Raw genomic sequence first — 9,471 nt, forward strand, 5'->3', positions numbered from 1 at the left:
TGCGTATCGATCAAGTGCGCATATTATACGGCATAGCATGCCTAAGGTATTTATTGTGCAAATTACATCACGCGCACCAATGAGATAGTGGAGAATAATAATCATGTCGTCTATGGATGAAATCGATTGCAATTGACACTCCATTGGTTGTCATATGTCTAACTTTGTATGCTAGTCAAAAGGTTCAAATACGCACTTCACTCAACCCTAGAAATATCTATTTCTACACTTCTACTATCAACATTGTTTGTAAATTTGCCGATTACTCCACCATATGTATACTTGACTTGTAATGCAAATAGAAGAACTTCTTTGTAAACAAGAGCAGAGACAATTAGTATGAACTTAGTCAAGTTAAACCAACCAAAAGAATCATGTTAAATTTCTAACTACTGAAATGGATATAATTTTTCAGTTATTTTACATATCATAAGAAGAATCATGTTCATGTCTTGACTATTAATGTGAATATAATTGCACAATTACTATACTTTGAATGCAGCATCATAGTCATAAGCATAAGCAAAGCCAAACCTATGTAAACCTACATCTGCCCAAAAACACAGATTTAATATTAGCACATCCATTTTCTATTTAACAAGTTGTATAAGTTATTAAAATACCATCACAATTTGTTTAACATTGTTGTTTTGATGATTGATTCTTAACTTACATTAATCCTAGTTCTATACATCTAATCCTAGTTCACATGCTTAATTAAATTTCATTTGTTTACCTTTGCATGATTATTCTTCTGCTCTTAATCATAACTCTTATGGATTTCGTCAGATCGATAACTATTCCATGCATGCATATATTCATCAATTTTATATTGAAACAAGAACCCAATACTCGATGGCATTCTCACAATTTGTGAGCAATATATGAGCATTTCTCATGTTATTATTTTGAGAGAATTTCTATATCAAATAATATGCTAATCATGGTGATAGATATTCGAAGGTTTGATCGAGACTCCAGTCCAGAAAGAGACTGTCTTGAGGCAGATGGAGGGTAATAGAACATTGTGTTATATCTTTCTCACACAATCTCTCGCATTCTGTGTGGATCTCTCAAGGAATAAGTTATCTTGAAAGATTTTTTGGTGCGTGCTATTTGGACTCTTACCCTAACCCTAAACAGTTTGTCAAGCCAAATGAGAAATAGTTGATGACCCACAAGGACAGTACTCGTCCTATAACTTGCTTTACTAACAGGGCAATGATGTTCCTATCGGAACAAGAAAACATGGCCATGATTTCGGCCGTCAGGTTTGTTCTTCTCGGACCCTCAAGAACCTCTCAAGACTTGAATCATGTCAATGAACTGGTAAATGAATTTGGTTAGGTGATAAATTTGATCTAAACGCAAGAAAAGGAAAAGAAATTTTGGTGTTGAGTAGTGTCTCAAATCTGATTCTGTCAAGATATTTGTTAATGTCCCTCCTCGAGTTCATACACATATATAAATAATATTGAAACTGGTATACGAAGCTATATATGTATGTAAGAAGAGATGATCTCGAAACTTTCACTCTTCAGACATCAATCATAGAACTTGTCTGATCTGATTCAGATTCCAAGACGCGTCGCACTTTAAAGCGTCAAAGAATCTCCATTCAATTATTGCGACCATGCGTACGTGTTTCACGGAAGAAGAAACCCCTCTCTCGGGAAGAACCAAAAACTATTTCGATCTTGCAAGCCAAACACCTCCATTATATGCTTGCATAAAGTCATCTGGCAAGGTTCTTCATGAAGACATCGAAGCCTAGTTTTCATCACGAACAAAATTCATCTTGTCTTCCAGCAAGAACTCTACTTTGGTGTGCTTGTTAGAACTTTAGGGTTCACTCCACCCCGCAAGAAAAACTTTAGGGTTTACATGTAACAGATGCATAGCTGGTAATATTTCCTAACAAAGCTAATAATTAATGTCTTCGAGCAAGAACTCAACTTTGATGTGCTTGTTAAATCTATGGGGTTTACAAACAACAGATGCATCAGTAGAAATATTGCTTCTAACATCATGTACACTAAATTAACTAGGTCGCTACCTACATATCTATTGTAGAAGATAGAATGATGAGACATACATGAGTAGAAGTCCAATATTTTGCAGGTGATCTTGATGTAAAAAATTGCAAGTGATTTGGAAAGGTGTGGTTTAAGTTTGTGAAGGACCAAGAGCCACAATATCTAGTCAAATCTTCCCTCTAGAAATCATTAAAAATAATAGTGAAAGCCATAGCTTTCTGTCTCTCTTAGGAGTTTGTATTGTGTGGATATAATGTATCAAGCCAAGCTAGCCATGGACATTTTATTTTACTTAGTAGTTTAGTACATTGGCCAAGAGGCCTCAGTCATCCATGACACAACATACTGAGCAAATTTGCTCTATATACTGAGCAAATTTGCCACACACATACACTACTAGTAAGAGTCAACAGTGCCAGGCAGCAGGGTTTTAAGGGTGCTTACGAATATTACGATACATCCTTCGGTAGTCATCGATCGATATCTCATGGTGTGTGTCCATGGACATGCCTTGGGTTTGTGCAATAGGATCACCATCACACTTGTTGTTGTTGTCCTTGCCATGGTTTTTGCTTTTGGCTTTCTTGGTGGCAAGTGATGGATTTCCGATATCTTTTCCTTTCATCTCTCCAAGATTGTTGATCTCCATCTTAGTTTCTTCATTGCTCTTTCCACCAACACTAGAACTGAAGACAGATTTATCATCATGAACCATGTTTTCCTTTCCCTTATCTCTGTGAAGAGAGAAACTCAAGGGATTCTCGATGTATTCACCTTCCACACTAGTGTTGGAGAAGATCATGATCAAACCAAATATTAAAACAAGCACAAATGAGATCTTCATTGTTGATAAGCTGCATCAAAACGAAAATGATGATCTCAATAGTTAGATACTACTATACCAATTAATTTTGAGCTTTGATGTTTTCATTAACTTGATCGTGTGCTAACATGGTTAAATATATGACTAAAGTAATAGGAATCTTGGAAGTTACCTTGAATTGACTTCCTCCGGGACAAGTTTGGGATGCTCTTGTCTGAGGGCACGGTATTTATAGGCAGATATTCAAGCTTAGATGAACTGATGTAAATTGACAAGATAAGTATTGGGAATCCTGTGGTGCTTTTCGATCATGCCTGTATTTTCTATGAACATAGCATGGATAAGATAATTATTGCGCTAATTACATCATGCTCACCGATGAGGTAGTGGAGAACAATAATCATGTCGCAATGGAACAAAATTAATAGCAATTTAGGCTACATTAGTTTTACATAGGTCTAATAGGTTATGCTCCTCAAGGTGTAAAATTATACATACATCACTTAGACCTACATTAGACAAATTAAAGAGGTCTTTACCCAATTCTCCAAAGATGCACAATATCTAACCAGACAACTATACTATCAGTATTTGTTTGCCTATGTGCCCCATTTGTATCGATATGAGATGAAAAAAAGACCAAATCATTTATGTATTTGACTTCAAATGTAAATGAAAAACAATTAGTATGAACTTAGTCTAGACTTATAGTTATTGAAATTTATGATACCACCTTAATTTATGTTTGTGTGTTTGCAAAAATATGCATGACACTCAGATAAATCAACTCCTCCGAGGGAGGCATCAGCATATGAAGAGTACTATTAGACCAAAACCTCAAAAGAGAATCTTAGTTGGCATTGCAAATGATCACAATGCTGTTTACTAGAATGCAAGGAATGCTTGTATCTTTTGTTGTAGTTCATACTTCCATGAGCAGTTGTGTATGATTTTTGTGATGGAATTGGTGAGAATAGAAACTATTCCATGCAGGAATACTAGCCATCAAAACATGCTCATTGTTACTCCATTAACTGTTCATGTTTGGACCGAGAGAAATAGAGTCCTACGATGAATCTTGCACTATATCTATGGTGGGAGAAGAGTTAAAGCCCCACTATATTTTGATGGATATAATGCATGCATGGAATAGTTTTTCTTCTGATGAAAAACCACACGAATTATGATTATGAGCAGAAGCATGTGAACTAAGATGTATAGAACATCTGTGAGGCATATAGAAAGCACAATGCCAAAGGCAAAAAAAAAGGGATTTCTCAGTTCTATCCAACCCTAAAGGCAACATTCCATTTGAGCATGTTGAAATTTTGTCAAAATTAAATGTCTTAAGTATAAGTTAAGAATCAGTTCTCAAAACAACAATGTTAAACAAATTGCGATGGCATTTTACTAACTTATACAACTTGTTAAATAGAAAATGGATGTGTTACTAATCAATATGTGTTTTTTGAGCAGATACAGGTTTGCATATGTTTGGTTATGCTTAGGACTATGATGCTTCATTCAAAGTCATGAACAACAACCACGATATAATAATTGAAAATTTATATTCATACGAATAATTAGGACTTGAACATGATACATTTCATGATATGTATAATAACTGAAAAATTATATCCATTTCAGTAGTTAGGAATTTAACATGATTCTTTTGGTGTTTAACTTGACTAAGTTCATACTGATTGTCTTTGCTCTTGTTTACAAAGAAGTTCTTATAGTTGCATCACAAGTCAAGTATAGATATGGAGTAACGAGCAAATTGGCAAACAACGTTGATAGTATAGGTGTAGAAGTAGATATTTTTTATCATTAGAGAACTAAGGAAATTAATACTTGTGTGATATAGGGTTTAGTGAAATGCATATTTGAACCTTTTGACTAGAATGCAAAGTTAGACATATGACAATCAATGGAGTGTCGATTTCATCAATCGTGAAATCGGATACGATTATTACTCTCCACTATCTCATCGGTTTACATGATGTAATTTGCACAATAAATATCTTTGGCACCCTATGTTCTAGGAAATGTGCACGTGACCAATAAGCACAATAAGATTCTCAATGTTTATCTTATTATTTTCTATATTCTTCTAAGCTTGAAAGTTATCTTTAAATATCATGTCTCCAAGTATCTCAAACTCAAGGAAGTAAGTTCAAAGTAATTAATTTTTATTAATTATATATATAATTAAGTCTCGTATAATGTCTCATATCAAGTATATATATATATATATATATATATATATATATATATATATATACTCACGGCCTGTCCAATGACCCACACCAGGTCACGCCTTGAAAGTATCTACGGAAGTGTGCCTATTCTCGTAAACGTACTTAAAACTATGCTATCTGCTAGTGTAGTATGTAGGATGTGTGAGACTTTCTCGGTATATGGAGCAAATGCTTTCATGTACTGATCATCTACATAAAATAGGATGTCCATGACTGGCTTGGCATGTTCTTTGTACTGTCCACATAATACCAGCAATAGACTTAAGAGTTGTTGGTCTTTGTTATGATCATCTCTCTCTCTCTCTTTCCTTATTTACCAAAATAACCTAAGGGATAGACTCATGATGATGGATGATTCATGGGTATTATGAACTATGAGAGTTATGAATGAGAATAAAGAACAATTATATAGGATGAACACGGTACACAAATAAAGGCTGAGCTTGAGAACATAGAACATTTGCAGAACACATAACAAGTATATAAAATAATGAACTTAATCAAGCCCTAAGAACCAAGGTAGTTTGCTTTTAAATAATTCATATGTAGTTCTTCTAGGGTTTAGGGTTTTGATAATTTTGTATGTCAAATACCGAAGAAAATAATGAGATTTTCAAGAATAGTTAATAGTCAACACTGAAGATTTGGTCTAAAAGTTCTATCGATGTGCCGATACGGTCCTAGTAGATTAAGTGCAACACTGTATATGAATATATAGAACTTTTTGTCAAAAATAAATATTTAAGCATTAGTTTTACTAATTTTAACAAGCCCTTAATTAGCTTTGCAATTCATTGAATTAATCAAAAACAGGCCAAAGCATGGATCATGACTTGCTGTCTTTAAAGAAGTTCCTTGTAGATAGCCACCAGTTTAGCCAACCTAATCTGCATAATGATGTCTATACTAATGCTTGGCTATGCTTAAGACTTTGTTGATTCATTAATTCAAAGCAATGAACTATAGCAACAACAATTAATAATTGAACAATTATATTCATTTTATAAGTATGGAACTTAACATGATTTTTTTTTTTTTCATGATGTATAGAACGATTGAGCTTTTGATCATTATCATTTTAGATTGACTAAGTTCATGCTAATTTTCTTTGTTCTTTTCTAAAGAAGCTTTCCTATTAGGATTACAAGGTAAGTATACTTGTGCTTGGTCATTTTTCCTCGTCATATCTAAAGTGATAGACCACATTGGTAAATAATGCTGATAGTAGATTTGTAGAAGCAGATATTATTTTTATCATTAGAGAATTAGGCAATAATCTTTGTCCAAAAGAGATTTGAGCAAAACATATATCTCAACATTTTGATGAACATAAAAAGGTGTACATATTTATATTAATGCGGTCTCAATTGCAATCAGTTTTGTCCATCGGCAACACAATTATTATTCTCCAATATCTCATTGGTGTCCTTATGGCTAAAGAGTTGGGGATTCAATGCATATGATACCACCATAATTTATGTTTGTGCGTTTGCAAAAATATGCATGACCCTCAGATAAATCAACTCCTCAGAGAGAGGCACCAGCATATGTAGAGAATCTTATTTGGCATTGCAAATTATCACGATGCTGCTTCATAGAATGCAAGGAATGCCTATATCTTTTGTTGTAGTTCATACTTCCATCAGTAATTGTGTATATATTTTTCTGATGGACTTGGTAAGAATAGAAACTATTCCATGCCGGAATACTAGCCATCAAAGCATGCTCATTGTTACTCCATTAACAGTTCATTTTTGGACCGAGAGAAATAGAGTCCTACACTGAATATTGCACTGTATCAACAGAGGGAGAAGACCTGAGGCCCCATATTGGGTTCTTATTTGCATATTTTGATGGATATACGCATGCATGGAATAGTTTTTGTCTTGATGAAAAACCATAAGAGTTATGATTATGAGCAGAAGCTTGTGAACTAGGATTAGATGTACAGAACATCTGAGGAGCACATAGAAAGCACAACACCAAAGGCAAAAAAAGAAAAAGGGATTTCTCAGTTCTATCCAACCCTACAGGCAACATTCCATCTGGGCACATTGAAATTTTGTCAAACCAAAATATCAATGTTAAGAATCAGTTCTCAAAACAACAATGTTCAACAATTTGTAATGGCATTTTACTAACTTATACAACTTGTTAAATAGAAAATGAGTGCTAATATTAAATCTGTGTTTTTGAGCAGATGTAGGTTCACATATGTTTGGTTATGCTTATGACTATGATGCTTCATTCAAAGACATGAGCAACAACAACAACAACAACAACAATATAATAATTGAACAATTATATTCATATTAATTGTCACGAATTCAACATGATACTTCTCACGATGCATGTATAATAAACTGAAAAATTATATCCATTGGTTGGTTTAACTTGACTAAGTTCATAGTAAGTGTCCCTACACTTGTTTACAAAGAAATTCTTCTATTTGCATCACAAGTCAAGCGTACATAAAATTGACAAACAATGTTGATAGTATAGGTGTAGAGGTAGATATTTCTTATCGTTAGAGACCTAGGGAAACTAATAGTTGTCCAATATAGGGTTGAGTGAAGTGCCTATTTGAACCTTTTGACTAGCATAGGAAGTTAGATATATGACACTCAATGGAGTGTCAATTGCAATCGATTTCATCCATCGGCGACATGATTATTATTCTCCACTACCTTGTTGGTGCGCATGACGTAATTCGCACAATAAATTCTTAGGCACGCAAAGTCGTATGATATGCGCGCATGACCGATACGCACAATAAGATTCCAAATGTTTATCTTGTTACTTTCTCTATTTGTTCCAACTTTGAAGGTTCCCTTATAAATATCGTGTCTCGTATCAAGTATCTCAAACGTGGAGGAATTGAGTTCAAGGTAAGTTCTAAGACACATAGTAGTTTTAGCTATTTACTTAACCAAATTAGCACATGTATCTGTTGAATACATCAAAGCTCGAAATTAATTGTTACATATAGGATATCTTAGTATTGAAATGTGAAATTTTCACTTTGTTGTAGCTGATCAACAATGAAGATGTCATTTGTGCTCGTTTTTACATTTGGTTTGGTCATCATCCTCTCCAAAACTGGTGTGGAAGGGAGAAGGCTTGAGGAGAATCCCTTGGATAGCTCTCTTCGAGGAGTTCAGGGAAAGGAATACGTGCATGCTGATAACAAAGTTGTGTTTAGCTCCAGTAGTACTGGTGGAAGCAACGACGAGGAGGCCAAGAAAGACATCAACAGTATTCCCGGAGAGAAGAAGGTAAAAGCTGCTGCAGATGCATCACTTGGCTATTCCTTTGGTGCCACGAAGGATGCCGAGAACGACAAGATGTTTGATGCTAGTCGTATGGCACGCACTCGACCCACGGACAATTTACCACACCACGGCTTAAGGGATTCTGCTAAACGCCCTTAAGACTACGCTGCTGCCATGAACTGCTGTTTGCTACAGTAGTATATAGGATGTGTGAGATTTGCTCAGTATATGGGGCAAAGTCTTTCAAGTACTTATTGCCATGTATAGCTCTAGATCATTATGCCATGGATGGCTGGGGCTTTTCTGTCAATGAACTGAACTACTACTACATAAAATAAAATGTCCATGGCTGGCTTGGCTTGTTTTATGTACTGTCCACATAGTACCAATTCCTAAGAGTAAAGATAGCTATGAGGCATTCACTAAAATTTCTAGTTGTTGGTCCTTTACAAAGTGAGTCCGCTCCTTTCCAAATCACTTGCAATTTTTTACATGAAAATTGTGGGCAAATGGCCAAAAGGAAGAGCACTTGTCGGTCTTCTAATCTATGATACACAGGTAGGTATCAGCTAGTTAATTCAGTATACATGATGTTATAGGCAATGTTTTTTTGTGTGCATATGTTACATGTAAAATCTAGAGTTATTTTGTGGAGCAAACCCTACATTAATGCTAACAATGTTGGGGCATCTCTCTCTCTCTCTCTCTCTCTCCTTGTCAATATTTACCAAAATAACCTAAGGGATAGACTATGGATGTTTGATGGCTATTGTGAACCATGAGAGTTATGTATGAGCATAAAGATAAATCATATGCCACGAACATTTGCAAAACACATAACAAGTACATAAAATAATGAACTTAATCAAGGCCTAAGAAACAAGGTAGTTTGCTTTCAAATGATTCCTCCATAGTTCTTCTATGGTTTATGGTTTTGATGTTTTTCTATGCCAAATACCGAAGCAAATATTATGATTGTCCATTAATTAGATTTACAAATCATTTAATTCATCAAAAACAAGTCCAAGTATGGTCCATAATGTATGCTAAAAAACCATTATAAGTTAGTCATGACTTGA

At 34.7% G+C, this 9,471-nt stretch overlaps 1 long non-coding RNA gene across 1 annotated transcript; it reads left to right on the forward strand.

Moving 5' to 3' along the window:
* Nucleotides 1–7,920: 7,920 nt before the first annotated feature.
* Nucleotides 7,921–8,759, forward strand: LOC135618330 (uncharacterized). The gene is made up of 2 exons (XR_010488977.1): nt 7,921–8,008; nt 8,152–8,759. It is a non-coding gene; the product is annotated as an uncharacterized LOC135618330 (long non-coding RNA).
* Nucleotides 8,760–9,471: the final 712 nt, after the last annotated feature.

This window comes from Musa acuminata, chromosome BXJ2-8, assembly GCF_036884655.1.
Source record: "Musa acuminata AAA Group cultivar baxijiao chromosome BXJ2-8, Cavendish_Baxijiao_AAA, whole genome shotgun sequence".
NCBI lineage: Eukaryota > Viridiplantae > Streptophyta > Magnoliopsida > Zingiberales > Musaceae > Musa > Musa acuminata.